Source organism: Bubalus bubalis, chromosome 2, assembly GCF_019923935.1.
Source record: "Bubalus bubalis isolate 160015118507 breed Murrah chromosome 2, NDDB_SH_1, whole genome shotgun sequence".
NCBI lineage: Eukaryota > Metazoa > Chordata > Mammalia > Artiodactyla > Bovidae > Bubalus > Bubalus bubalis.
The window spans coordinates 45,077,044-45,092,240 of NC_059158.1; the positions used below are offsets into that span (position 1 = coordinate 45,077,044).

At 49.5% G+C, this 15,197-nt stretch overlaps 1 protein-coding gene across 1 annotated transcript in view; it reads left to right on the forward strand.

Moving 5' to 3' along the window:
- Positions 1-15,197, forward strand: part of LRRC1 (leucine rich repeat containing 1) — a 134,921-nt gene that overhangs the window by 727 nt on the left and 118,997 nt on the right. The window lies entirely within an intron of this gene.

Genomic DNA, 15,197 nt, shown 5'->3' on the forward strand with positions numbered 1-15,197 from the left:
CTCGTCGGGGGGAAGAGCCGTGGCTGGCCGGCCCGCCCGCCCGGGCTCCAGGACCGGCAGCCCGGGGCGGGGCGGGGTTGGCGGGGGCTGCCCCGGCGGAGCTGTGGGCAGGTGCCCGGCTCTGCGTGGACCTGTTGCGTGAAAGGAACCGCGGCGAATGCCAGCAGAGCCTCCGCCGGGCGGGCCAGCCTTGCCGCCGGGCTCCCGGAGCGGCGGCGTTCAGCCTGCTGATTGCTGCCTTTGCAGGGGTTGCATTTACCTCTTCTGAGTTGTTTGCCGTACATTAATCTCCCTACCCGGCCAGACCTGTCGAAGCGACACATGCTGATTGTGCTTTAATGGAGGGTCGCTCGGGGACTGCGAAACTTTTACGCTTCGAGCCTGCCTGGGGAAATTAGCTTGAGAGAGCCCGACGGAGGAAGGTAGCCCAGCATCCAGGGCTCTGCAGGAAGTCGGGGCGCTTGATCTGAAGGTGTGCAGGAAGTGCGGAGGCTGCTGGCAGCGGGGCCAGACCTGAAGGCCCGAGCGTTCTCCTGCTGGACCCTTTGTTAACACAAAGCCGAGACGTGGTCACAAAAACACTCAGCAGTCAAATGTTCTGGCCTGTTAGAATGACCCGATTCGTCCTCCGGCCCGGCAGAGGGTTTTAAACAGAACTGTGTTTTTCCTCAATATTTCAAGTGTTGTTATTATTCCTGGATTAACTTTCCTTGTTCCCCGGTTACAAGTGATTGGATGGTTTGCTCTGTGCAGTTGAGGGGGGATTATCCTCACTAGGATCTTTGCAAAGCTCCCCCCACCCCCCAAGCTTTATTTAGCTTAGAAGCAGAAAAGCCATCCAGTTCCCTCCGGCATTTATTATTTTGCAGGCATTTTCAAACACATGGTTTTATCTGGCCTTTAGCTGCCTTAAATTTGACTTAAAAGTCATGAGCTCACTTACTGCCTTAAGTTGTAATAAATTTTAGGCATTTCTACTGTCAGGAATATCAAATATGTAATTTAATACTTTTCAAGGGCTTCAGAATGAACTTATTAAAGCTTGAGTGAAAAGCTGTTCGACTAGAAATGTTTCAGGGCTCTTTGTGGTGTTTTTGTTTGTTTGTTTTCCTTTGTAGCGCTGGAAGATTTCCTGTGACTGGATTGGCTTTTTACTGCCTTCCACAACGTTTGTGGGTTTTCTGTAATGTTTGGGGATCCAGCTTGGTATGGGAAATTATGGGGTTTGGATGTGCCAGGTATTCCTACTGATTCTAAATGGAAACTTCTCAGAAGCTCAAAATACAGTTGGATCGCCCTCAGTAAATATGGTAAAAAAAGGCTTTTCAAAGGTTATAAGAGGTCTTGCTTATGGATAATTGCTCTTACAGTTCTTAAAATAGTTTTAAAGTTTTCAAGTTGTGTAAAATGTTTCTCCCTGCCTTCTTGTGTGCCTGGGTGTGCGCAAGCCAGACTCCAGCAACAGCCTTGAAAACACCAGTGTTTCATTCACAGTCTTTGAGACCCGAGTGGCTCATTGGTGCTGCTCACCGCTGGCCTGACCTCCCCCAGCCCGTCCCCTTACCCGCCACATCACCAGGGGGCCCCTTTTGCTGACACACCTCCAGGGCCCTCGGGGTGGTGGCCATACCTGTGGTACTTTCTCCCCTCTGCAGTTTGTCTGCAGCCTTGGTCCCCCAGCCCCAACAGCAAAGGTGCACACACAGCTTAGCCTTCGGCATCATGAAAAGCATCTCCTCTCCCTGAAGGTCTGCAACCTCTGGTTTGCTCCAGTCCGCTCGTTTTCCAAAGCGAGACTCAGGATTGAAGTGACCTTCAGGGCTATTCAGCCAGTGAGATCTGATCGCTGTGGCCACCCCCGCCTGCCTCCCCCACCATGCGTCTGCCAACTGAACAGGAAGCTGGCCTCGCCCGCTTCTCACCCCCATCAGACCCTCAGTTATTCAGCCCCTCTGGTTTATTCTTGTCATGAAAGGTTGGTCTCAGTCGAGCCTTTATTGACCCTCCAGGATTTTGCTAGTTGTGGGAGATACAGAGATTAAAGAAAATGTGAGTCCTATGAGCAGTTTGCAGCTTTGTGGGGAGACAGTGACTTTAGTACAAGTGTGGTGGGTGTGGGTGGAGTGGGCACCCCCGTCATCAGAGTCAGCGGTGGTTACTGACCTAATTGCTGACCTCTTCCTGAACCTGCATCGGGGCCTCAGCAGGGGCCACACCCACAGATAGCCTCTCATGGCTGCAGGGGACTCAGTCCTCACCTTCACCCTCCTCACCCTGTCCCCTCCTTTCGCTGGTCCCCTCGCCCAGCCCCATCCCTTCGGGATGTATGTTAACGAGACACCTTGAGGTGCGCCCTTGGGAGCATGAGTTGTGTGTCCAGTGGGTCCTGCTCAGTAAACTCCTGTTCTTCTGTTGAATGAAGGTTGCTGAGTCTGATGCAGATCCTCCTCTGCTTCTTGTCCCTTGTAGCTCATCACTGCTGTGGTCTCTGGCCTTCTCTGATGTAGTCAGAGAACAGTCAGGTCTTCAGAACCGAAGGTCGACCACGTGGTGCAGTGGTTGTGTCTGCCTCTCCTGCTTTCCTCTCAGCGTTCCTGACACCATCAGTTTTCCCCTCGGTGTGCACAGTTCTCGGATGCCTTCAAACGTGTGTTTGCTGTGGTCTCTTTTGACCATCGCAGGGCCTGGCCTACCAGGCAGCAGACACTTGCAGCGAGTGCTATCAAGCCTTTCTGGGTTAAAGAGTTGAGTTTCATCTTGTCCCTTCCTCTTAGAGCTCAGTTGATGGTTCCACGGTTGCCAGATGCCATCTGTCCCCACCCTTCCTTCTCTCTGGCATCCTGCTTTATTCTTTTCCTAGCCCTTAGAGCACTTATCACCCCCTGACTCCAGACTGGGTCCTCACTTACTCATTCTTTGTCTCCTCAACCAGAGCTTAAGCTCCACGTGGGCAGGGGAGTTTCAGTTTGTGGCTGAACTGAGGACAGTGTCTGGGACACCGTGGGCACGCCTGTTGCCTGGATGTGTCCTTACACGCCGTTGCAGGGACACCGTGCTGTTTCTTCACCATCGTGATCGCCCTTCCCATGCCTAGCTTCTCCCGTGCACTGGTCTGTTGGGATTGGAAAAGATGTTCAGAGTCCAGTGTCCTATACTGCCTGCTTTTGTTCTCTGTCTCTTCGAGTGCCGGACAGTTTATTTTTTTTTTTTCCGGGAGGCTTGCAAGATCTTCTCCCTCCCCCTCCGCCCCACCCAAGGCCTTGAACCTGAGCCCCCAACAGTGAAAACGCTGAGTCCTAACCACTGGACCGCCAGGGAGTTCCCCCGTGCTGGACACTTTGTCTTGTCTTTCTGAAGTCATCTTCATGCATCGTAATTTCTGTGAATGTGACTGCAGGCTCTTCAGCTGTGATCTGTTGAGAATAAGTCCGCCTTGTCTTCAGCCTACTGTGTTTGAATGTGCAGTGGCTCCTCTCGCCAGCAGTTCCTTTGCTGGAGGCCGGGCCCATGGTTTGTTCGGGCTCACAGGTTCAGGGACTCAGCCTGCCTCCATCCCTCCTGTCGCTGGGTCCCACCGTTGCCCGGGCGGGTCTGGAAGCAGCAGGGGTGGGGCTGCTGGCGTCAGTTCGGGGCTGTTCTTGCATCACCTGCATTCTCTCCTCAAGCCTTGGCTTCCTCCTGTGTCATGGTGACGTCTGCCTTATAGGGTGGTTTCTGGAATGAAAGAGAGGATGCATGCAGAGCACTTGTAGGTCTGTGATGTTTAAGATTTCTGGATATTATGGTAAGGCACTTTTATTAGGAAACAGTATTTTTTTTCATATAACAAATTTGTAATATCTATACAGTTGTTTTCTTCTTTCACCAAAATATAATATTCTCTTAATTTTTGAGGAAACGATGTCTTTTAAACTGGAGTTTAAAGGCAATTTCCTGGGAATTTGAAACAAATTAAAATTTTAATATCCTTTTAAGTAATAATTAAAGGAATCATAGATTCTGTAAAATGTAGGTGACCTCACAAGTGCGTTGTGCCATGAGGATTTCCTGCTGATGTTCCCGTGTGCACTCTTTCAGTTGTAGCCAAGGGGGAAAGGACAGATGTGGACTTAGTGCAGAAGTTATTTCTTGGGATCAAATGAGGGCTGGGAGTTGATGGATGGGGTTTCAGGGCAGTCCACTAGAGGAGAGCGACAGATGGATGGCTGAGGGGTCCCAGCCTCGTGGTGGGCGGCCATGCAGGGCCCCAGGGAGCCTGCTCCGAGGCGGTGGTGTAGTTCATACATGTGCAGTTGTGCGTGGTACACAGTCGCATCATACATGTGGAGTTCTCTTTTTGTTGCTTTTTTAAAAATCTGATTTTTACATTGTCTCACCTTATAGTTTTATAAGGGCTAAAGCATATAAAGCGTTATATTTGGACAGACTTTAAGTAACATTATCCTGGAGGAGGGCATGGCAACCTATTCCAGTATTCTTGCCTGGAGAATCCCCATGAACAGAGGAACCTGGTGGGCTGCAGTCCACGGGGTCGCAAAGAGTCGGACATGACTGAGCGACTAAGCACAGCACAGCAAGTAACATTACAATGAAAATAATTTAAGGCAAGCCCAGGAGGAAGGGCGTCCAAGAGAGCGCTTGCCCCTTAAAGCTTGACGCGTTTCTCCTTAGGGAGCTGGTTCTCCTGCAGAGAGCCTGTCCTGGTACCCGGCTGAGTACTTAGCTGTCTCCTGACTCTGTTCTGTGTTAGCCCAGCCCCCCCACCTTTCCTCCCTACACCACACCCCCTGCTTTACAGGTGAGGAAACTGAGGCCTGGTGGGGGGATTGTAATTTGCCCTAGGTTGGTGGACACTGGAGGGTCTTTGATTAGAAACATTCAATATCTGCTACTTATTAATAATAATTACTGATATTTGAGTGAGCGCCAAACACTGCATTAAGAGCTCTCTAGAAATTATTCCCTTAGATGGACTCACCACTCACTTTAGCCCTTATAATTCCAGTTTTGCCCGTGCGCAACGAGACGTATTTAAGGAGTCGTCCCTGAGGCTCGTGCAGGGAACCTGGCCACGGTCAGCCGTGGAGCCAGGCCCCGCCTCCAGGCCCCTGTCACTTGCACCGGGGGCGGGGCCTGGCCCTGTTAGAGTTAGGAGGCGGCTCCCTCCGGAGGGGAGGCTTCAGGGGGTGATGCTCACCTTAGAAGGAAGGAGAAGACCCATCACGGTCCCCAGAGCCTGTCCTTCCCCGGTAGCCAGAGCGAGGGGTGCCTGGCTGGTTGAGCAGGACTGGAGCGGGGCCGGGCCGGGTCTGAGCAGGTGGACCTCGGTTCTGGAGAGGTGGTTCCGGAGCGGAGCAGAGGAGGCAGTGAGGCTCGGCGTGGAGGTCTGGCGCCCCGGGGTGGGCTGTGCCCTCAGGGACATTCGGGCGTCTGATCCAGCGCGCTTCCTCCCGCTCCCCTTGCTGTGTCGTGCTGACCGCCCAAGCCCCTCGTCGGTGCTGGGGGTCACAGCCCACAGAACATCCTCCTGCTTGTCGTGGATGTGTTTTCCTCCGTCGTGGGGCATGTTGGCATTGAATTTATCAATTGCTCCCTAAACAGCATACTGGACATTAACTCAGGAGAAAGATGGAAGGCCCAAGATGCTGACTTTCTTTTGGGTTTCAGTGAATGTGGTTATCAAGTTGATAATATTGTAGCCACAGTAACGCTGGAGACCCCGTGGGTTCTTTTTTCCCCAGTGACATGAGCTTTGCTATGCCTGTACCTCACCAGGGAATTCAGTTTCATCCTCCTCTGCTGATGCATTGCAGCACCGAGTCACTGTTCCTGCATTACCATAGGTGTAGAAATACTGATGAACTGTCAGTAGGCAGAAGGTGATTGCTGAGATATTCATCTCTAAATTATAGAAATATTAATACATTTGACTTTTATCACAAACTAATTATTTGCTCATCTTCAATATATCCCATCAAACGCAACACCATTCTTCCCAGGCATCTTCATGAAACATGCACAAGATGAAAAGAATTGGTGCCTTTGCGGACATGCTGTGTATCGACCACACTATCCACACAGAGTCAGTGGATATTCACAGCCACTGGACACAGCAGCAGCATCTCCATTTTTCAAAGCATAGAACAGAAACTTTAAGCAACTCCCCGAATTTATACAGCTGGAAATTGTGGGGCTGGAATTTTCAGTCAACATTGTGAACTTCACAGCTCAGGGACAGGAGAGCAGCAGAACTGGAGGACTGAGTCACAGGAACACTTCGTCACTTCTGCCACTCAGCCCCATCCCCCACCCCAGGTCAAATATCCCCTGGCAGTATCTTCCGACTCTGGTCCAGGGCTTTGTACCTTATTGAGAATGGGCCAGTTTTTGCCCAGGGTAAGTAAAGTCACACACTTGGAGCCAGAGATTAAGATAAAAAATATTTACAGTTATCAGTCAACAAAAATGCCAGAAGAAACAGTTTTATAATTGCAGAAAGCCACTGATGCTTGCAGCATTTCGACTTCCAGAGTCACTTGAACTCTTGCTGAAATCTCTTTTTTTAAAAGCAGCTCAGTTCTTTGAGAAAAAGTAAAGCTGTTCCCTGAACAAACCTGTCCCAGCACTGACCGAGTTGAGTCATGCTGGTAACATGGCAAAATAAGCCCATTTCCACAGCCCCCCTTCCTTCTTCCCAGGGGCTTTTGGGGAGAAGGGGGCACCCCGGTCCCTCCTCATATCTTCCAGGGCGTTATCACCTCTGCCAGAAATTGCGGCTGCTGTAACCATGGTACTTGGGTTCTTGGTGGTATTCAGTCGCTCACTCATGTCTGACTCTTTGCAACCCTATGGACTGTAGCCCACCAGGCTTCTCTGTCCGTGGAACTCTCCAAGCAAGAATATTGGAGTGTGTTGCCATTTTTTTTCTCCAGGGGATCTTCCCAACCCAAGGTACTTGGGATTTCCTCAAAAAGGACCCTTTACACAGGCTTGAATTTTGGGGAGGTGTAAAGGGTAGCTTTTTTTGATGATCCAGCAGATGTTGGCAATTTGATCTCTGGTTCCTCTGCCTTTTCTAAAACCAGCTTGAACATCTGGAAGTTCACGGTTCACGTATTGTTGAAGCCTGGCTTGGAGAATTTTGAGCATTACTTTATTAGCGTGTGAGATGAGTGCAATTGTGTGGTAGTTTGAGCATTCTTTGGCATTGCCTTTCTTTGGGATTGGAATGAAAACTGACCTTTTCCAGTCCTGTGGCCACTGCTGAGTTTTCCAAATTTGCTGGCATATTGAGTGCAGCACTTTCATAGCATCATCTTCCAGGATTTGAAATAGCTCAACTGGAATTCCATCACCTCCACTAGCTTTGTTTGTAGTGATGCTTTCTAAGGCCCACTTGACTTCACATTCCAGGATGTCTGGCTCTAGGTGAGTGATCACACCATCGTGATTATCTGGGTCGTGAAGATCTTTTTTGTACAGTTCTTCTGTGTATTTTTGCCACCTCCTCTTAATATCTTCTGCTTCTGTTAGGTCCATACCATTTCTGTCCCTTATCGAGCCCATCTTTGCATGAAATGTTCCTTTGGTGTCTCTGATTTTCTTGAAGAGATCTCTAGTCTTTCCCATTCTGTTGTTTTCCTCTATTTCTTTGCATTGCTCGCTGAAGAAGGCTTTCTTATCTCTTCTTGCTATTCTTTGGAACTCTGCATTCAGATGCTTATATCTTTCCTTTTCTCCTTTGCTTTTCACTTCTCTTCTTTTCACAGCTATTTGTAAGGCCTCCCCAGACAGCTGTTTTGCTTTTTAGCATTTCTTTTCCATGGGGATGGTCTTGATCCCTGTCTCCTGTACAATGTCATGAACCTCCGTCCATAGTTCATCAGGCACTCTGTCTATCAGATCTAGTCCCTTAAATCTATTTCTCACTTCCACTGTATAATCATAAGGGATTTGATATAGGTCATACCTGAATGGTCTAGTGGTTTTCCCTACTTTCTTCAATTTCAGTCTGAATTTGGCAATAAGGAGTTCATGATCTGAGCCACAGTCAGCTCCTGGTCTTGTTTTTGCTGACTGTGTAGGGCTTATCCATCTTAGGCTTCATGGGAAATAGATGGGGAAACAGTGGAAACAGTGTCAGACTTTATTTTTTGGGCTCCAAAATCACTGCGGATGGTGACTGCAGCCATGAAATTAAAAGACCCTTACTCCTTGGAAGGAAAGTTATGATCAACCTAGATAGCATATTCAAAAGCAGAGACATTACTTTGACAACAAAGGTCCGTCTAGTCAAGGCTATGGTTTTTCCTGTGGTCATGTATAGATGTGAGAGTTGGACTGTGAAGAAGGCTGAGCGCCGAAGAATTGATGCTTTTGAACTGTGATGTTGGAGAAGACTCTTGAGAGTCGCTTGGACTGCAAGGAGATCCAACCAGTCCATTCTGAAGGAGATCAGCCCTGGGATTTCTTTGGAAGGACTGATGCTAAAGCTGAAACTCCAGTACTTTGGCCACCTGATGCGAAGAGTTGACTCATTGGAAAAGACTCTGATGCAGGGAGGGATTGGGGGCAGGAGGAGAAGGGGACGACAGAGGATGAGATGGCTGGATGGCATCACGGACTCGATGGATGTGAGTTTGAGTGAACTCTGGGAGTTGGTGATGGACAGAGAGGCCTGGTGTGCCGCAATTCATGGGGTCGCAAAGAGTCAGACACGACTGAGCGACTGAACTGAACTGAAAGGGTAGCTGATATTTACACAAGAGGGTCAGAAATAACAGTTTCAACAGTTCTCAGCAGTAATGACAAAAATCCCAACCACGGCCCCGCCGAGCCATGGCCAGAGACATTGGGCTTATGAGGGTGTGGATCCAGTGAGGCTGAGGGCTTCTGTGCTCACAGACGTCTGAAGGAATTTTGCCCGTTTCACGGTTTCCCTGGGAACACGGGGCTAGACTTTTGTCTTCCACTTCGTGTGATAGTTATGGGGGCAGTGAGCTCATGGGCCAGATCTCAGTTAACACAAGGAGACACTGCTGGACGTCCATTTACTTTCTCGGGTGTGATTTAGACGACAAGGGTGGTAATTTACCATTGCATGTGGTGTTTCAGCAGATCTGATCATGTGTGTGTATTTGTGTGTGTGTGTGTTTATATGTGTCTTAGTGTAAAATATTCTGAATTTCTAGAAGTCAGATGGGATATGAATTTTTTTCTTGCTTATCACAGTTTAGAAGAATTTCCTTATCTAGGCTGTAACTTCTGGATCCCAAAGAATTTGACTCAGTTGGGAGAGATTTGGTATTTCTGTTTCCAAGAACCACAGGGCATGAATTTGTCATGTAGCAGGCGGAAGGTGTTACGCCTAGTTGCAGTACATTCCAGACTGATTCCTGCAAGTGTGGCTTCTACAGCCTGATGGCTCTCATCACCTGTCTTTCCACAATCCATACCCATTTCTGGGAGACAGATAGTTGGAGGGCCTGTCAGCCGACTTGGGGTGGACATGGGGAGCTTGAGTCAGACGAGCAACAGTGAAGGCTGGAGAGGAGCTGCTGAAACTCTGAGGATGTGACCTGGGCTCTTGACTGCCTGACCTGAAATGGAAGATAGGGAGGCCCCTGAGGCTCGTGCCCTTAGTGCAACCTGCCTGACTTTGACCACGACACGGCCTTGTTTTGTCTGTCTGTTATGTGTTGAATATGTAGAAGAACTCAAAGAATAAAAAATGTGACTTTTCCTTAATTCCTTCCAGGTAATACCAGACATGAACAATTTTATTTATTTTTTTAGTGTATTTATTTATTTAGCCACATCCATGCAACCAGTGAGATCTTAGTTCCCACACCAGGGGTTGAACCTGTGCCCCCTGCAGTGCAAGCTCAGAGTCCTAACCGCTGGACCCCCGGGGAAGCCCCCACATGAACAATTTTAGGTTGTTCTTACTGACTTTTTCTCTTCCCATACCAGCATCCATTTATCATTCTTGAAAAGAGGGCTCCTACATAAATTACTTCTATGTAAATTACTGTATAAATTGCTTCACCCATTGCTTTTTCTGCACTTAACACCCTGCCCTGGACGTCTGCTGTGTCAATATGTGTAGATGTATTTTAGCATCAGTACTGGTGCCCTGGGTTCCCTTGTACTCGATACACCATGATTTATTTATTTCACCATTCTCCTTTTGCTGGACATTTCAGTTGTTCCAGTTTTTTGAAGCACTGATTCATGTTAGATTGAATATCCTTGTCCATATTACTTTGTACACCTGTGCAGACATTTCTTTAAGATAAAGTTCAAGGTGCATAATTGTTAGATGAAAGGATGTATACGTTACGGAGTTCAATAGGTGTTGCTAGGTTGTCAGAGATTATTACTTTAAATTTTTATTTATTTTTAGTTGTGTTGGGTCTTCATTGCTGCTCGGCCTTCTTCTCTAGTTGTCATGAGTGGGCTCTAGGCGTGGGCTTTAGTACGGGTGGCACACAGGCTTAGTTGCCTCTCAGCACCTGGAATCTTCCCCAACCAGGGATTGATCGCTTGTCCCCTGCACTGGCAGGTGGATTCTTATCCTCTGCACCACCAGGGAAGTCCAAGGATTGTTATTTTTGAATACAGGTTGGATTGGAGAAATCTACCCACTTTACAGCTAAAGAAATGCAAGACGAGAGAGGCGAATTGATGGGTCATAGCAGAGTTAACGTGGGCTGTCTTCTCCCACTCCCGACTCCAGGTCCAGTGGTCCTTCTGGGCTGGAAAAATACACAGGGAGATGGATTCTGTCATCTCTGCCCCCTCTCTTCTTGGCTGGGCTCTTTCCCAGAGACTTGGGAGGACCCTTGGTTTTCCATCAGTCAGATGTTTGCTCTGGGTCTTCGAAAGACTGAGGTCTGATGCTTGTTTTCAAGAGCCTACCTACATCTATAGCTGGGCAGAGAGGTTGGCGTCATGGAATTCCAAATGTGAGCTGACTTGGTTTCTGGAGCAGGAGGGCAGGTGGTGAGCAGGGTGTGGGGCCCGGGAAGCCCACATGGGTCCGCACCTCCCTCCGACCCTCCTGTTGGTGTGTTGGTGCTGGCTAGGATGGAAAAGTGTGTAGAGTGGTTAGGAGATACACCTCTTAGCTGTGACGCCTGGGACAAGTTCTTCAGCCTTACCGGACCTCAGTTTGCTCATCTGTACAAAGGGACTAACAGTCCCCACCTCATGTGTGTGAAGATGTAATGGGTTACTATGTATAAAGTGCTGGGAACAGTGTCTGTTCCACAGATAGCACCCAGTCAAACCTGCTGGGTGTTGTCATCATTCGTGGCTATTTTATGGGAGAGGCCCAAACACCTCTGCCCCGTCTTTCTTCGAATCCTGTCTCAGTTCCTGGTGGGAGAGATCTGGTGTGATGGGTGGCTCGGTTCCTGGTGGGAGTGAGCTGATGTAAGGGGTGGCTCCCCGCTGCAGTGGCTGTTCTCTAGCAGAGCGCAGCCTGGCTCTGTCTTCCACCTCATCTCCCGTCTCTTCCCAGCCTGAACTGTGCATTTCGGCAGCCCTTCGCTGCCCTGGGTTACCCGTCATTTCATGGCTTCATTTTTGTGCTCTGTCTCCTGGGAGTTCCTCTTTCTCAGCTTCTTTGTCTGCCTCCCGATTTTCCTCCCATGGGATGCAGTTCAGGAGCTCCTGTTCCCCTGGGCAGCCTTCCCTTCTCTCCTGCCTGGTTTCCAGGGACAGCTGTGTCATTACTTTGACCCCCTTGTAATGACCTCTGTCCTCCACCAAAGCTACACACCTTGTCTTCTTTGCATTCCTGCTGCCCCACAAAGCAGGCTTTTAAGACATATCCGAGCAGGATTCTTGCGGATGTTTTCAGCCCTTTTGGGGAGTGGCTTTGGAAATGGGTTCGTAGATTGAACTTACCGATGGTTACTTCATGAAGAGCTGGGCGTTCTCACAGCCTTGCCTGTATGGGTGGTGTCTGGGTGGTGGCCCTGATCTCACAGTTATACAGCCCTGGACTGGGTGATCGCTCTCACGGGCCCTAGCACTGGCCTCGGGCAGTGTGCATAAGCTCAGTTTCCCGTCTGAGTCATGAAGGGGTGCTGTCCGTCATGTCCAAGGTCTCTCTGCGCTCTGACTCCCCGGATGCTAGTTTTACGGCCTTTTATGACTCCATGCCACAGGCTTAACCTGAGGGGAGTGGGCCCCAGTTGTGCACGTGACCTGTGAGGTTGCTCAGTGAGACTTAGTAGAACCACAAGTCGAGGCTTAATCATTATAATCAAGGATTCGATAATAAGGAGAAGCTGTTCCAAATGCTTACCCTCCTGTGGTCAGTTGTTGATTCCCAGAACCAATTAAGGGAAAAAGATCAGCAGATTTTCTTTGGTTAAAACACATACACACACACCCCCTCCAGCACCCTTTGAACGCCAAATTTTTTCCCCCGTGTCAGTTGCATTCTCCCAGCTTTCAGAAGTGACGTAAGATAGGCCCATTAGCTGAGGCAGTTTGTCTCCTTTTGAAATGAACTCGAGCGGTTCAGAGGAGGTGGCTTGAAACTTCACTCCGGGTTGGTTTGAGCATCCACCCAAGAGAGTGTACTTTGGGAAACTCACGTTGGGGACCTGTTAAGGAATGTCTGTGGGTTAATATCAGACTGAGGTGGCTTTTCGAGGAGTATTTTAGGATCAGAAGCTGCAGCCTTCTGCTTTTCCGCTGTTGTTTGGTCTCCTGACTAGATGCTGGTGTCAGGCTTCCCAGGCAGTGTGGTTCAGGAGTGGGCTTTGGGGGCAGCTTATCTGCTGGGCCCCGGCAGACCCTTCCTCCCACCCCGCTACGCACTCCGCATCTTTATTGAGTGCTGCCTGCGTTCCAGGCTTCGTTCTGCCCAGCAAGGTGGTTGCCTTGCCTTGTCCTAACGGAGCTTCCATTCCAGGTAAGGGAGTCCGCCAGTAAATGGAAGAGCAGATAAGAATTTCAGATAGTGATCAGAGCTATAAAGCAAACAGGGAAATGCCATCAAGTGTGGTGGAGAGGTTTCTGTTTATTCTGAGAAGGCCTCGCCCAGGAGCTGACCTTTGCCCTGGAGTGGGGAGGCAGCCGTGTGCGCGGTGAGGAGATCCTTGCAAAGCTTCTGGATGAGTTTGGGGGGTGTTTGTGGGTGGAAGGAAGGCCAGAGTAGCTCGCGTGTGGGTGGGAGAAATAAAGGTGAAGTTGCTGGTGGAGTTAATGTGTGTTGGGTCTCAGACACCCTGGTGATTTCAGATTCCCCGTCCCCACCCCCCCCCACCCCCCCACCCCCGCCCCCATCCCCAACGCACTGAAAGTATGGCAGATGTAAGCCCATAGAGATCTGGTTTGTGTTTTACAAAGTTTACTCTGCCGGCTGGTGAGAGTTTAATCTCGAGGGAGGAAGGTTCACAGTAGCAGAGACCTGGAGAACCAGTGGGGGCTTGGAGCAGGGTGGTAGCAGTGAGTGACGAGATCTATATTGGGGGTAAAGTCAACAGGACCGCTGATGTGTGAATGCAGGTTTTTGGTTTTATCAGCTGGGGGGCTGGCAGGGCCTTCCCTGGTTTGGGAGGACCGGAAAGGGCGTATAGTGGCATAGGAACTGGTAAATCCTTGAGTTAGGGTGTGGCAAAGTGTTTACGAGACCCTGGACTTAGGCGCAGAAGCCTGGACACCAATAATTATAATAAAGACAGCAGACATTTTTTGAGCAATAGGCCCTGGACTGCACTTAGCCTAAACAGTTCCCATGAGGAACTTGTTCAGTCCTCACAGAGACCTAACTTCCTTTTACATAAATGCACGCATGCTCAGTCATGTCCGACTCTTTGGGACCCCATGAACTGCAGCCCACCAGGCTCCTCTGTCCATGGGATTATCAAGGCAAGAATACTGGAGTGGGTTGCCATTTCCCCTTACAGGGGATCTTCCCAACCCAGGATTGAACACGTGTGTCCCGCATCTCCTACATTGGCAGGGGGATTCTTTGCCACTGGCCCCATCTGGGAAGCTCTTTTATGTAAATAGCTTTATTATACTCCTGCTGACGCCCGGGGCACAGACAGATGACTTACCTGCTCAAGTCACGCAGCTGGTGGACAGCAGAGCTCGGGGGTCAGACCGAGACGGTCTAGCTGGTATCCCTAACCCCCGGACCAACCTTCCTCAGGGTCACACACGCAGAGACTACTTCATGGGCGCCAAAAGCCCCCTGATGGGCCTTGAGTTATGTCTGCTCTGGGTTCTTTTTGCAGTTGTTTAGAAAAAGAGCGCTGAGCTGAAATACCGTTTTAAGAATTAGGTCACCAAATATTAATGTGCTTATTCACGCATAATCTTTCAGAGAAGATTAGTGGTGCCCATTTTGCGGGGCTGCGTTTTTTACCTTCAGGAGAGAAAGTGAGCGCTGGTTTTATGCTAGGAGTGCGCCTGTTATAATTCTGCTCCCAATTACTCAGTTATTATACTATTGATTTCTGTTCTGAAAGCATGATGTCAAGTGATTAGCTTATGAGGCAGTTACTAGCCTTGACTGAAAGGTCAGAATCACAGAGAGGTTCTGATGAACTATACACATTCCAGTACTGCTGCCCATGGATGCCAGTACGATCAGGTCGATAGAAACTGTGCGTCTGATGGGAGATGCGCCTTACCCAGTACCTGTACCCGTGACTCACCTACCTTGATTTTTGACATCTTCATTCTAAAATGGCAAGAGATAGGAGAGGAAAGTGTCACATCATCTCTGTTAACAGTGATTCATGCAAGTTACATGGAGGGCCAGAGAAAGCGCCCCACCCCCCAGTCTTCAGCCCCACCCCTGCCCGCCCCTCTTTACAGCTGACCTTCAAGATGCCTTTGTCAGGCAGATGGAGCAGAGGGTAATTGCTCGTGAGGCTTAGTTCACGTGGTCCTTACAAAATTTCTGTATTCTAGAATGTCTGATTTTGATTTTTGGGCTTAGGTCTAATGCGAGTCTGGCCCAGGAGGTGTGTCTGGCCACATCTGTGGTTTCAGCTCGCTGGTCGTTGCCTCGCATAGGGGCTTTCAGCCCCCCAGAAACAGGAGCGCCTTTGGAATATCCTCAACTGCAAGGAACAAGCGTCTCAGCCTAAGATGCCTTGAATGACAGGGGCCCTTGGGCCTCGTGTGTCTGGAGGCCGGGAGGAAGGTGGTGGCAGGGTTGGTCC